Source organism: Hippopotamus amphibius, chromosome 4, assembly GCF_030028045.1.
Source record: "Hippopotamus amphibius kiboko isolate mHipAmp2 chromosome 4, mHipAmp2.hap2, whole genome shotgun sequence".
NCBI lineage: Eukaryota > Metazoa > Chordata > Mammalia > Artiodactyla > Hippopotamidae > Hippopotamus > Hippopotamus amphibius.
In genome coordinates, this window is record NC_080189.1 from 52,308,226 (window position 1) to 52,322,001 (window position 13,776).

General features: G+C 42.3%; 1 protein-coding gene across 2 annotated transcripts in view; it reads right to left on the bottom strand.

The window, feature by feature from the left end:
• PALS2 (protein associated with LIN7 2, MAGUK p55 family member) overlaps positions 1-6,972 on the bottom strand; it is a 105,205-nt gene extending 98,233 nt beyond the window's left edge. For both annotated transcript variants that reach the window (XM_057731373.1, XM_057731372.1), the window contains exon 1: positions 6,836-6,972. The gene's annotated coding sequence lies outside the window, so the exon portion shown is untranslated. The remainder of the gene's footprint in view (positions 1-6,835) is intronic.
• Positions 6,973-13,776: the final 6,804 nt, after the last annotated feature.

Below are 13,776 nucleotides of genomic sequence, written 5' to 3' on the forward strand. Positions count from 1 at the left end.
TATTAGCAGGGAAGAAACAAGGGGGCAAAGAAGGGGAGAGTATGAAAGTGAGCAAAGCAATGGAAAGCAATTAGATGCTTGCAGCGCTATCAATCTGGCTAAAGTAGAGACCAAGGTGAGACAGACCTTCTGAGGTTAGTTACCTAAATGATAAAGGACCATCAAAGCTATGCTGACTGATTTGGTTGTTAAAGAGAATATTTTACAGGATGTATTATTTTACAAATATTGGCTCTTGGGGATTTTAAAAATATAAATATTCCCTAGCCCCACAACAATCCTTTGGTGTGGGATAACTCTAAAAGAGTCTGATACCCACTTAGGTAGAGAACCCCTGTATCAGAGTCAATTCATGGCAAAAGATCTACAGAAACAAAGTATCATGAAGTATATAATGTATCCTCGAAGTATGCATTCAACTAAATCGACAGCATTTTCCTATGTTAAAACTTCTCCCAAGATGTAGCCCCTCTGGGTTCCACCACAGACTTTTCTTAAGTCCCTCACTCTTTGCTTTCCCTTTCCTAAGCATATGACCCCTGATCTGCTCAGTCATCTTCCTCACACTTTCTCACGAACTTTTCTAGAAAAGTTCCATGCACTTCAGCTGCCCTCTCCCCATCTTTCCACAACATTTTTCCAACCCAACTAAGATCTAACAATATTTTATAGAACAAAGGAATCAGGTAAAAATAAAGTTCCATTAATATACTATATAATAAACAACCTATAAAAGTATTCTATGACCACTTATTGTAATAAAATCTGAAGTACCTATATTAAGTGAAATTATAAATCATTTTTTACAAAAATTTCCAAATGCATAAAATTAGAAAGTGGTTATAAATAGCTAATAAACTAAGCACAGTTCACTTCAGTCTTTACTTAAGTGTTACTAAGTAGCTAACAAAGTACAAGGCTCTGAAAAGATACAAAGTATATAGAAATCTCAGTGATTTAGAAACAAACTTTACCAGTACTAGGGTAGAAGAAAAGGTGATCTGGGAAGGGGATCTGAATTGATCCTAAAAAGAAATTTCATGTGTGCACCAGTGCACATATATGGGGGAGGGTGAAGAATCTTGCTGGCTTTACCTTAGGTTTATGTCATGATTAAAGTCGAAAATCAACACAAAAAAGCAACACAAGTTAGTGTTCAGATAAATAAGTTCTTTCCTTTCCCATAAAAGCCTACACCAATTTATGCATTTGGTATTTCTATTTACCTTAGTACTCTTCAGCTATTTCAATCACATCAGATTCTATTGATTTATATTTCCAACAGCAATGCGTGAGATCATCTGTTAGTCTCTATCCTCTTCAAAAGTATTATCAGATAACCAACAAGGACCTACTGTTTAGCACAGGGAACTGTGCTCAGTACTCTGTAATAACCTAAATGGGAAAAGAATTTGAAAAAATATACATGTATATGTATAACTGAATCACCCTGTGTACACCTGAAACTAACACAACACTGTTATTCAACTATACTCCAATATAAAATAAAAATTTTAAAAATGTACTATCAAACTTTATCTGTCAATCTAATAGGTGAAAATAGCATCTGTTTTAATTTTTGATATTTATATTATGTGTGAGGTTGAATATCTTGATATATATATGCTTAAGAATCATCTGAATTTCCTTTTCTGTGAATTATCTGCTCATGATCTTTTCCCACTTTATGGTTGATCTTTTCTTATCAATTTGCAAGTGCTCTTCATATATTAAGGAAGTTAGCTTTTCGTCTGTAATACAAGTTGCAAATATCTTCCTCAGTTCCTGCATTATTACCATGGCACTTTATTGTTTCTTCCCTTCATGTATATATTTTACTATCCTCAGCCAAATGGTAAATTCCTTCCATGAAAGGACATTTCTTTTGTATAAACTCAGTATAGTGCTTTTCAGATCTTCCAACTACATATACCAGCAAAATTTAAAAGAGGGGAAACCAGCCTTCTGTGAGGTGGTCAAGTGTGAAAGTGAATTATTATTGGAGCACCTACTTGGGTTGAGTGCCCGATCCTATTTCACACGATTAGAGCAAATACAACCAAGTTCTAATAACATGGTATAGTCTGTTGAACAGGGGAGGGATGGGTGCTAGATGAATCTGTTTCCTGTTGCCTGGGCTGGTGCAGGGAAAATTTAGGAGCTGCCGGTGGCCATCTATTAAGAGGACTAGGAAGTGGTCCTCTATAGCAACAGAAGACATGAAGCAAATACACAGTGAAGAGTAAAGAGAAGATTTAAAGTGTATCTTGCTGGCACGGGAGTTCCAGAGTCCGAACCCTTGGATTCCTTTAGACACTCCTGCATCTTTACAGTAAATCTCACTTTTTGTTCATATCAGTTAGAATGGATTTCTATTACTTACAGCCAAAAGTGGCCTACTCTCTACAACTATCATCTACTCCTACCATTTCATAAAGGAACATTTTAACACCAAAGCCTCAGGAGGGATAGAACCTCAGATGTTTAAAAAGGAATTATATTTAATGATAGCTGTGTGCCAGGATCAAGTCTCAGTTCTTGGAATATACTGTTAAACAAAAGAGATAAAAATCACTGTTCTAATGGGGCTTGCATTCTAGTGCGAGTATGCAGATAATAATATAAAAATACAATTTCAGATATGATAAACAGTTTGCAGGAAAAAAATTAAGTAATGGGATAGAGGGAAATGAGGATGGTGCCATTCTGATAGGGTGGTCAGATAATAATGCTTGCCTGAGAACGTAATTGAACAGAAACCTAAAATGATGAGAAGGAGCCAGCTGTGTCATGTTTTAGGATGAGCATTCCAGGCAGAGGGAAGAGACCTAAGTCGGGAACAAGCCATGACATTTCTGAGGGAAGAAAAGAAGGGCAGTGTGGATGGATTATAGTGAATGAGGGTGAATGTTAAAGAAGTGGTAAAGGAGTAATTGATCTAAGAGGAAACGGTGTAAGTTGGTAAAGTAAGTAGAAATCAGATCATGTATAAGAACTAGTAGGCAGAGGAAAGGATTTGAAAATAACTTGAACTTTATGAAAAACTCACTACATTGCCTTTAATTCTCATTTTGCTTTGCATCAGTGATAACTTTACAGTCCTTTAGAAACTACTCCCAAGTATTAAGCACAATGTTGAGGTTAGCCAGGAATGAGAATTTTCTAAACACAAAATATCTCTTCTGGTAAATTATGACATTTTTTAAGAAAAAAATGCAAAGCCATCTTAAAAAGGAAGAAGCTAGGAAAGATGATAGAAACTACTTCAAATTCTGTCCTACTTATTATACTGTGAATTAATCTATATACTGTAATAAAGATTGTACAAAGGTCTTAGTGAAAAAAGAACTTAAAAACTGAAGTTCTTTCTAAGCTACTATAAAAATAACATCCTCTGTTTACTGAGTTCACTATTATTGAATTGGACATTAACAAAGTTAAATGCTGTCAGAGGAGAAAACTGCAAACTAGACTTCTTTCTGACTTCATTGTACCTCTTGAGAATAGCTACAGCTTAATGGTCAAAAACTTGTGAGTTTTGATCTTATCTCTATTGCTATGATAAAGGAAGAACTTCCCCTACCCGGTGAAATTAGGTACAAAGGATGCTTCAATATCTCTTCCTCTGAAAGCTTTTTAAAATAGGAGACCAATCAGCTTAAAGAGGTTTGGATACAGCACACCTAACAGAAGAGTGGTATTCTCTCGGGATCTTTCCAGACAACAAATATCTATATACACAAAGCAAGTAATTAAACATGCACTGCTTCTAAGATTAATATTGGTAAAGTCAGATCTTTGAAAGCTCTAATGTATTCATGAATCTCATCTTTCACTATGTTAGATATTTAGTTAGCCCATGTAACAGTAGACCAGAAAAAAAGTAGACTGTTAATAACACAATCTATAAAGAGAGATACTTTTGTGTGGTGTGTTAAAGAGTGTGGTGTGAGTTAAAGAAATAAAAGTCACTTAGACACCTTGATCAAGACTTGATTCTGAGTGCATCCTCCTCAACACATTTCCAGCAGTTTGGCAAAGTGCCCAGGGATGATTAGCAGCAGTGTATGGCAGGGAGGGATTCGGTCAACCTAAATTGTAAAGTCTCCCCCCAGTGGTCACATACAAATAACAGGAAGAGTGGGGAAATCATTGCAGCTTCTGTGAGACTGACCAAAAATAATCTATGCAGAATCTGGAACCTACAATGAAGAAACCGAATCTTTAATTCAATACCAGCACCATATCAGTAAAGAGACCTCGTATGCTTTTCTGCTCTTATGATATTCATAAATGTGAACACTATGTTTGGAACCTACAGGTTCTTTTTTCTCAGTACAATTTTTAAGGAATAATTTAATGATATCCCCAAACAAGCCAGTATTTGTTTCATCTAACGGGCAGGCGTTCATTCCTCCGAAAATAAATATCAGCACATCCTTTGCAAGTTAACTACCTGAAGTGAAGTTCTGATACAAACTTAGTCACTTACCAAATGAATCACCTTTTTAAAGAAAATTATCACCAGTGCTAAAAACCTAATGTCTAATTTGCAAGATACTCTTTTAAAAAAACCACCTAGAACTAGGCAATTTATAATACAGTAAGTAACATAAAAAGTACAAATGGGTCCTCTTGCCTCTTTTAATATTTATTTTCTTGGTGTTTTTATAATTAGGTAGCCTTTGGTTGGCACTAACCCTGTATTTGTAACTCTCAGAAATAATTTTCCAATGTTACTTTTTAAAAAGCTTGGATGTCAAAAATGTGAAGGGCATTTAATTAAAATTAGTTTTCTGCTATCCACCCATTATTAAATGGTAAAGTACATAAAAGGATGGTAAATACTCAAACTTCAATTTAAAAAAGAGAGTATAGATAACATACATGGAGTCTCACAATTATGATTTTCTTGGTTATTCCAAGCTAAAAAGAGGGGGTGGGGGGAGGAGGAAGAGAAGCAGGCTGTGTAGTCTTCTGGAACAATTTCAGCCTTAAATGAGACGCAGGAAAAATGCAAACTGCTCCCACGAATGTTTAAGAAAAATATGATTCGTTTAAGAAAAAATCCAACAGTTGGCCTAGAGAATAACAAAGAATGATTCTGTCTTATATAGAGCTACCAGACTTGCTTAAACCCCTAATCTTTCTAGTGTTCATTTAATTTAGAATGTAAAAAAAGAAAAAAAATTCATTTTAAAATTCCAAGTGGAAAAGGAACTGGGTGGCATCAATTAGAAAAGGACACACACATCCCAGAATGTTATTTTCATAAAGATATTTAGTGTGCAATCTCTATAGGACAAAAACAGAGCTATTAAAAATGTTACCACTTGTATATTATGTAACCCTAGTCTAAACTAAAAGCAAAGACCTTAAAGAGTAATACATTGTGCAAACCTATATTTAAACATGAATTTAAATATATGATAGATTTTAGATACAGATGACCTCAAAATGACACAACCCACAAAAGTTCTTTGTTTACTGTAATTAGGCCTCAGAAGACATGACTATAATCAGGCCTGATACAATACCGTGAGGTCTTACCTATGTACCGCAACTATCTCTGCATTGGTAACAGCGTGTTACCTCCCCTAAAATATTCGACATACAGAAGTTTCCCAACGACCATTTGAAAGATTTCACGGGAAGAAATAGCTGCTAAATCACACTCCAACTGAAGAGCATTTTAACGCACATCAAATGTTCCGAGCCATATAACAAGAGAAGACCAATTCAGGAAGCATAAAGTAAAACTGCAACCATTCCCAAAGGCATGGAAAGAGTAAAACGTGCCTAGCTTGACCTTAACCGACTGTTTATAAGTAATGCGGAGAATTTTCCGAGCTTCCCCATCAGCCTTCAATTACCTTCCTCGCCTGCCCCCAACCCCCTCTTACGTGGCCCAGCTGATGGAAGTTGAATGGATGTAATCTCGAGCTGTAATCCCAGGAGCTGGGGAGAATGAGACTAAACTCCCAAGAAAGTGTTAAAAAGTCCTTCTGCAAAAAACACCCACCAACCAATCCACATCCTGTCATCACACCGACTGTAAGATTCCTCCATCGACTCCCTCTGGCCCTCCACCCCGGCAAAAAAAAAAAAAAAAAAAAAAAAGCACACAAAAAACCCCAAAAAGCCCTAGCACCTTTCTGGTTCCAGACCAACGTACTCCAAATCGGAAAGCACTGCCTCAGCCGCAAACGCCTCCGGAGTAGCGTGTGCTCGGCCCACAAACCACTCTGGCCCAACAACTGGAGTCTCGTGCCTCGGAAGTGGCAGCAGTACTTGCCGAAAGCCTCCTCCCCCAAGAACTCGGAGCTCGGGAGGCAGCCAGAGGCCGGCGGAGTCGCCCCCACTGGGGCCCGACCCCGGAGGTGTCAGTCACCGCAACCACCGCCCCCGGCGCGGCTCTCCATTCATGCTTTAACGCCACTCCCGCCGCAGCGGGTGTCGGCGCCCGCGCCCCGCTCTCGGGGGCGGCCCGGCGCCCCCAGCCCCGGCCCTGCCCCCGCCCGAGCTGCGCCTGCGAGCGCGTGGGGAGAGCCGGGCGCGGCGCGGCGGCCGGCGGCATGGGCCAGACACGTTGCCGCGCTCGGCCGGCCCGCCCGCAGCCCGGGAACCGGGGGCCCGGCAGAGCGCTCCCCTCGCACGCGAGCCGAGCCGAGCAGCCCCCGCCGCCCGCGCCGCCCGCCGGAGCCCAGGTGCTGAGGGGGCGGGGCGGGCCGGGGTCCCCGCGTGGCGCGAAGCCACGAGCAACAGGGCGTCCCCCGGCCGGCTCGGCGCGCGCCGAGACCGTTACCCGAGCGACGTGGGGGCCCCGGCAACTCACCGGCTCGCACCTCGGCTTCCTCCGCGCCGCCGTCGCTCCCCTCTGCCCGCCGCCGCTGCTCTTCCTCAGCCGCAGGCGCCGCCGAGCAGCCCCATCTACAAACTCGCGGCTCGTAGTTGGGAACTGGAAATGCGGCTCTCACTCCCCTCCGCCTCCCTCTCCCTCCGCCCCCTCCGTCGCTCTCCACTCCGCCCGGCTCGGGTCGCCGGCGCCGCCGCCGCCACCGCGCGCGCGGCCAACCTCCCCTCAGCCGCCCTCCTCCTCCTCCTCCTCCTCCTCCTCCTCCTCCCCCTCCCGCCGCCGCCGCCGGGGCGCGCTCCCTCCCGGCCTCGCGCGTGCGCCGGACGCCGGGGAGCGCGCGCTCCGGAGCGAGGAGGCGCCGCCGCCGCCGCCGCCGCCGCCTCGGGGAAGTCGGGCCCCGCCCCTCCGGCCGCGGCGCGGCGACCAGGTGGAGCCCCCTCCGAGCGCCCGCAGACGGCGTCCTGGCCTGCTGCGCCGCGCGCGCGCCGCGGCCTCCCCTGGGTCTCCCCGGTCCTGGCGCCGAGCCGCGCCCGCGAGACGGTCACTAGACCCGCTCCGCGCCGGGTCTGCCAGGCCAGAATTGCCGCTGTCATTCAGCATTTATTGAGGAGCAAGATACTGCCCCCCGCGTGAAAGAGGCTCCTCCCGGCCCTTTCCAAGAGTTTACATTCAAAGAACGCACCAGTCGTGAGGCACAAAGGATGAACAGACCTCGAAGAGAAGCCTCTGAAAATCTCCCCCCTCCCCCTTCACACACACACCCCTGGTTCTGATGTGTATTTGGCAGGTTCTCCGGCTCTGACGATGCCCTTCATGAATTTTCTCCCGAAGGCCCAACTTGGCTGATTCACACCCGAGGAAACGGACGGACACTAGCTCTTTTCATAGCACCGAGGCTCACGTGGAACGCGCGGGGCCGGCTTTGCCGGACACTCCCAGGACACTAGTTGTTCAGATCTTCCCAAACATCTGGCCTTCCCAGACCTCAGAAGCTGTGACTGCCATCCTTTCCACCTCGACTATGCGGAGAGCTCGGTGAACTGGGATGAGTGACCGGGTGTGCAGATGACACATTTTGACAGGAGCGCAGATTTAATTTTTCAGTTGAAAGGAACGGAGCAATGCAGTGCGGCAGAGGCTCTGGCTAGAAAAACACAGCAAGGCAATCAGAGAACTTCCGATTCCCTTACCATCTGCCTAATCCCAAGAGATCTGTGAACCCTCAGACCTGCGATGGGGGCTTCGGGCAAAGCTGTTGTGTTCTTCCTAAAACTGAAGAACCTATGAACATGTTATTTACATTTTACAAGATGTTTACTGCAGTCTTCTCAAACCGTGAATGTAGAAAATGCAAGTAAAACTTGACATGGGAGGAACATCACATCAGGTGGCTTCCTCTATGCAGCCTTTCCTGGCTTCTCTTGAGCTGGTTGCACTGTTCCGCACAAACCAGGCATTTGATAAATGTTTGCAACATGGCCCTTTGGATTCAGATATGGAGTTCTGACCTGTATTGTCCCCACCACCCCCAATCTCTGTGAGTGTGGTTAGCACCGAAGGGAGGGAGGGAATGCTTTGGTTGAGGTGTATTAAGAAGGCCCAGCCCCCCAAACGGTGATTTTTCGCTTAGCCTCAACCAAGCATCAAAGATTAATTTACTTTTCCTTTAGAATCATTAATTTTGCAAACCAACATGCAGGGGGAATTTGTAGACTATTAATTTAGAAACTTCTTTCCTGGAACAGCAAACCTGAGGAAAGGAAATTGGAAGCATTTAAGGACACCTGAATGTACTAAAGGATACAGAGTAACTTTGGACACATGTTGAGCCCCACTCCCTTGTAGTCAGGACAGCTGGATGAAATGAAGTAGAGTGTGCAGCGTGCCCAAGAGTGAGGCAAGGTGGATGCAGAAGGGAAGAATGAGGTTTCTCCTCTCAAAGTATCAGCAAAACTTTCAGGTCTTCCTTTTCTTCCTCCTTGCTCCCCAGACCCATTAGCTTCCCATGGGAGACCCAATGGCTCATTTCTGCTGCACCCTACCCAGGCCTACCAGCTTCAATTCTCTTCTTCCTTCTGACCTTCAACCTCACCGCACCCCCTCCTACCCAGGGAGTGTCCTGAGCTCCTCTGAGAGGGGATGAACGTCATTTCTGGTGTGTTCGTGATCCCTTATAGTACACTTTTATTTTCTCAAGGGTCTTCTGGAAGCAATAGATACTAACCTCTTACTCCACCCCCACTCCCTGAAAATAGGATGAAGTTCACTGAGGAAGTTTTGGGGAGGAAGAGATAGGGGAGTCTCTACCCTTCAAATCACAATGTGTAGTCCTCCCTGACTTACAGCTGGGACCAGTCCTGGCCAACTCACTTATCTCTGCATGTACCAGGGACCCAGCATTTGGGAGAAGGAATACAGGAACAATAATCTTTCATTTACAGCTCCAAGTCTGTTCTCTAAGTGATGACAGCTATGACCTGGAGGCTTATCATGCTTGTAAGATTCAGCCTCATCCTCAGAGCCAGAAAAAATAGTTTTGCTTCACACCTGCCTTTGATTGCTTGTTTTCACGATGCTCTTGGCAGTGAAGTTTCTCTTTCAGTGCCTATATTTTATCAAATATGATATATTATGAAACACTACTTTTTATAAATAATAGTGCCACTTTATGACATTCTGCCCTTCCTCTAAACTCTAAAGGTGGGACATGCCAGCATAAATTTAAAGTGATTTAATATGAACTTTGGAATTCTCATTATTGCTTGCCAGCCCACCTTTCTGAGAGGTCATCATTTCTGAGACACTGCCCATCCATTTCCCACACCTGTTACCAATTCTTTGTTCCAGGAAAGGGGAATGTTATGATTGAAAATGATGGGGAATCCTTCTCTTTAGTGTCCTTAATGGTTTGGCTTTTCATTTTCTTCAAGGTTACTCTAAAAGGATCATAATTTTGCTATAGCCCAATCTCTCTCCTACCTGTAACTCAATTAAAAATCTGAATTTTGATTCTTAATTCCAGAGCATCTATCATTGGCTTTATTGCCTCCTTCAAAAACAAAACAAAAAACAAAAACAAACAAAAACCTTCTATACTTTCAATATGATTGTTTTATTTTCTCTTCTGAGTTGCTTTGGTACTTCAGAAATTGAAAATGTTGCTAATAGTAAAAGCCCCAAATCTTAGCAAAGCAATTCCTACCTGATTGTTTTTCAACTAATCCACCATAATAAGAGCAGTGATGCTCCTGGAATATAGCTTTGTGAAAAATTGCAACTGACATACACTGCAAAGTCCAACCAAGCTTTCCTCTGGAATACTTTATTTAGCTTCACCCCTTTTATCTCTGTTCACAAAGCTAGGTCAGATTCTAATAACCAGCCTCCTTGCTAACCTTTCTGATTCTAGTCTCTCACTTGCTTGCAATTTTCCCTACGCTTAGAGCAGTCAGTACTTCTCACTTTGGACTGTTTATTGGAATCATCCAGAGAACTTAAAAACATACAAACAAACAAAAACCACTGACAGCCAGGTCCCACCTCTAGATTTGATCGTTCTGCCCTATAGCTTGGGCACCAGGATTTTTCAAAACTCTCCAGGTAATTCTAATATGCAGCCAGAGTTAAAAACTACTTAAAGGAGTCATCTTACAAACAACATTTTATACCAAGTCGTCTCAGAATATTGGGGTGGCTCCACATTACCTGAAGTAATCAAATTAAAATACCTAATCCTGTGCTGTAAGACTCTGCCAATTGACTAGAATAGTCCCCTTTCAAAACAGCTTAAATATATCTCCTTCCTAAAGCTTCCCCAGATTAGTCTCACCTGGCTGCTAAAGATCACTGTTCCCAATTCTCTGAGTGTTCCAACTGGCACTGGTTTACAAGCCCTTGGACCACAGTTGATTGTGTGTATTATTGTTTTAATCTAGCTTTCATAGATCTGTCAGAGACTTTACTTGTAATCTAAATCTCTCTGAAGTCCCACTAGGTCAACAGACAATCTCAAAATAAACAGAAATGTTATACTTAGCAGCACTTTCTCCTACCTACCAGAAAGAACATTCCCAGACACAAGGGCAGTTTTTTTTTTTTTTTTAATCGCCGCAATTAAAGCCAACAGTTGTAAGAATTTGCATGTTTGGAGGTTTTTTTGTTTCTTACAAAAATAAAAAACAGCCTATTGTCTCAGTCTATCTCCCTGAGTGTCCTTTCCACCATTCATTTACTTTAGGCATTGGAATTTGGCTTCCACACCCACCTCTCAACAGAAACCACGCTTTACTGCGTACAACTGACATTTTCATTCATGTGTGTGTTCATTCATTCAATCATTTATCAGTGGTAAATGCTGGTAATAAAATAATTAACAATATCAAATTACCCTCACCTAATGGTGGAGAAGAATAAGCAATTAAATTATCACGTGATAAATGCTATGTCAAGAGTCTTAACCAGACACAGTGGAATCATGGTGGGGAGAGTCTTTGCTCAGTGTTCAAGCAATCCAACTTCTCTGCAGTGTTTGAGGAGGTTAACTCCCATGCCCTGGCCTTTTAAACCTCTTCTTTCCTTCTATTTCCTTGACCCAGGACTGCCTTCTATTGGGTTGGCCAAAAGATTCGTTTGTTTTTTTCTGTAAGATGGCTCTAGTAGCACTTGGTTTTCTATAACTTCATTCAAAACAATTTTGTTAGATTGTGTGTGACAACTGTCATATCAGCATGCATTTAAAAAAAGACTTATCAAAATTGTTGAATTTTTTGTGTAGCCATTTTAATATTGAAGATGGAAGGAAAACCAACATTTTCAGCATGTTATGCTTTATTATTTCAGGAAAGTTAAAAATGCAACTGAAATGCAAAAAAAAGATTTGTGCAGTGTATGGAGGAGGTGCTGTGACTGATTGAGTGTGTCAAAAGTGGTTTGTGAAGTTTCATGCTGGAGATTTCTTTCGGAACGGTGCTTCTCGCTGGATGGGTAGACCAGTTGAAGCTGACAGTGATCAAATCGAGACATTGAGAATAATCAGTGTTATACCATGCAGAAGATAGCTGACAGACTCAAAATATTCCTATCAAATGTTGAAAATAATTTGCACCAGCTTGGTTATGTTAATCACTTTGATGTTTGGGTTCCATGTAAGTTAAGTGGAAAAAACCCTTCTTGACCGTATTTCCACATGAGATTCTCTAGTTAAGCATAATGAAAACGTTCCGTTTTTAAAACAAATTGTGATGGGCAACGAAAAGTGGATCCGGTCCAATAATGTGGAATGGAAGAGATCGTGGGGCAAGCAAAATGAACCATCACCCACCACACCAAAGGCCGGTCTTCATCCAAAGAAGGTGATGTTGTGTATATGGTGGGATTAGAAGGGAGTCCTCTATTATGAGCTCCTTCAGGAAAACCAAATGATTAATTCCAACAAGTGCTGCTCCCAATTAGACCAACTGAAAGTGGCACTTGACGAATAGCTCCAGAGTTAGGCAACAGAAAATGCATAATCTTCCATCAGGATAACACAAGACCACATGTTTCTTTGATGACCAGGCAAAAATTGTTACAGCTTGGCTGGGAAGTTCTGATTCATCCGCCATATTCACCAGACATTGTACCTTCGGATTTCCATTTATTTCCATCTTCACAAAATTCTCTTAGTGGAAAAAATTTTCAATTCCCTGGAAGAGTATAAAAGGAAACTGAACAGTTCTTTGCTCAAAAAGATAAAAAGTTTTGGGAAGATGGAATTATGAATTTTCCCGGAAAATGGCAGAAGGTAGTGGAACAAAAGGGTGAATACGTTGTTCAATAAAGTTCTTGGTGAAAATGAAAAATGTCTTTTATTTTTACTTAAAACCCGAAGGCACTTTTTGGCCAACCCAATACTTCTCAGATTATTCCTCCTATGCCCTTTTAACTTATGTCATCTCCTCCCACTTTCTAAATGAAAGTGTTCTACTTTGTAAGAATGGGAGAGCTTTTTGCAGGAAAGTGTAGACAGAGACCACTGTTACTCTCAAGAATCTCATCGACCCTTAGACCTCTGTCTTCAATGCTTCCACATCTGTATCTACAGTTCTCCTCTGAGGCATGTTTTCAACTTCCTGTTGAATATCTCCATCTGGATAAACCACAGCTCAAATTAACATCTAAAATAAAATGTATTGCTTTTACCTCCCTACTCTATCCTTCCTGCAGGTTTCCCTTATGCCTCTTTTACCGTCTCCCTAACAGATACAGCCTGCACCCAGGTCCCTTGAAATTTGCCTTTTCAATGTCATTCATGGGAGTGGGTTCTCTTGTTCATTTCCTTTCCCAGTCCCATGTGCATCTTAATGGCAGATATCAGTCATATTATCCCTGCCTCCTCCCTGCCTATGGGTACATTCACAAGGTCATTCATGATGCTCTTCAAGACTCCCCAGCCCCCACGTGGGAATATTACACATCAGTCATATCTTGCACCTTTATATTTCCATTCCTCTGTTTTGGTAGGAATGCCTTTCTCTCTCTGCTGGCCCAAATCCAAGCTTTTACGCCCATCTCACATCCGCCTTTTCCACTAAAACTTAGCTGCTCCACCCCAAACAAAGGCAACTGTTTTCATTTGAATTCCTGTAACATTTTATCTCTTATAGCCCTTTACCTATTCTGCTTCACAACAGCATCATTTGTTTTCGAATATTTCTCTTAACACCACAACTGCCAGCCCCATCTTCTACTTGCTTGCAGATAAAAATCCAGGGTGCTGTGTACAGGAATGCTTGGCACAACACTACTCATAGTAGGGGCTCATTTACTGAAACCGATAAAGTTGTTAGTTGGTGGACTTCTAAAACTAAAGATAATTGAGTGGAAAAAAATGTTGCTAATTAGAATTGAACTCTTGCTCTTGAATATACAAGCTACAGCTG